Source organism: Mesitornis unicolor, unplaced genomic scaffold (assembly GCF_000695765.1).
Source record: "Mesitornis unicolor isolate BGI_N332 unplaced genomic scaffold, ASM69576v1 scaffold19053, whole genome shotgun sequence".
In the NCBI taxonomy this organism is placed as follows: domain Eukaryota; kingdom Metazoa; phylum Chordata; class Aves; order Mesitornithiformes; family Mesitornithidae; genus Mesitornis; species Mesitornis unicolor.
Genome location: NW_010174168.1, coordinates 21294 through 22625, shown reverse-complemented (window position 1 = coordinate 22625; position 1332 = coordinate 21294).

The following is a 1332-nucleotide window of genomic DNA, read 5'->3' as shown; positions in this document are numbered from 1 at the left end:
GAGAACTGTATGCGGCTGATCCCTTTCTGAGGACACGTTAGGAGGGACAGCCAGACCTTGAGGGTAGAGCCAGGGCTGGGGCAGGGGCGGCTGAGGGGATCAGGATCTACAAAACTGACCGTGTCTGAGCATAGGGCACGGCCAGACACCATCACCTGCAGCACCCAAACTGGGCTGCTTCACCAAGCTGGGGGCAAGACAAATGTCCTCCCTACACCTCAAAACCACGTCTTCTGTTCTCTCGTCTGCAGTGTCTCTGGGTGGGCTCCAAGAGGTCGCTTGGGGACTGTGGGTTCTGGAGCTCACGTCTTGATGGAAGGTGTGAATGCCACAGGTCTGGTTCACAGCGAGGCCTTTGCAGAAACAGTGGCTGAACATGTGGAAACACAGCACAAGCACATCACAGCTAGGAAGCATATCAAGAATACTGTGATCAGTTTCGAGTCCCTCAAGGACACTGAGGCACTGGAACGTGGCCAGAGAAGGGCAACAAAGCTGGTGAAGGGTCTGGATATCAAGAACTATGAGGAGCAGCTGAGCGAGCCAGGAGTGTTTAGTCTGGAGGAGGCTGAGGGGAGGCCTTATCGCTCTCTAAAACTCCCTGAAAGGAGGGGGTAGCGAGGTGAGTGTTGGCGTCTTCTCCCAAGTAACAAGCGATAGGACGAGAGGATAGGCCTCAAGTTGTGCCAGGGCAGGTTTACATTGGATATTCAGAAAAAATTCTTCACTGAAAGAGTAGTCAAGCATTGGAAGGGGCTGCCCAGAGAAGTGGTGGAGTCCCCATCCCTGGAGGTGTTCAAAAAACACGTGGATTAAGCACTTGGGGACCTGGTTTAGTGCGCACGGTGGGGTTGGGCCGATGGTTGGACCGATGATCTTCGAGGTCTTTTCCAACCTTAACGGTTCTGTAGGAAAATGTAACTTTCTCCTAAGCTGTACACCCCCAGGGTTGCAGCACAGCACTACCGACACCCCGAGGCCACCCGGGGTGCATGGGACATCGAGGCCCTGCCCTCGCCTCCGCTGGGCCCTGCTGTGTCCCGCAATGCCAGGCAGCGCTGCTCCGCTCTCCACCCTCTCTCTGCTTGGGGGATGCCGGTGTAAACGCCCGCTCTCGCTCCCGAGGCGCAGGGACACGGTCCCTTTTTTCTGCCCCAAGCGCCGCCGCTGAGTCGCGGTGGCTTCGCTCCACCCAGGCTCTGCCGCACAAGGCGGACGCCCCGCGCTCTTCTGTCCTCGCCGAGCTCCCGTCGCTGCTTCCGGCGCGGGCCCGGAAGCGGAAGGGAGGAAGCAGAGGCAGCGTGAGGAGATGGCGGGCCGCGGGGACGGGAG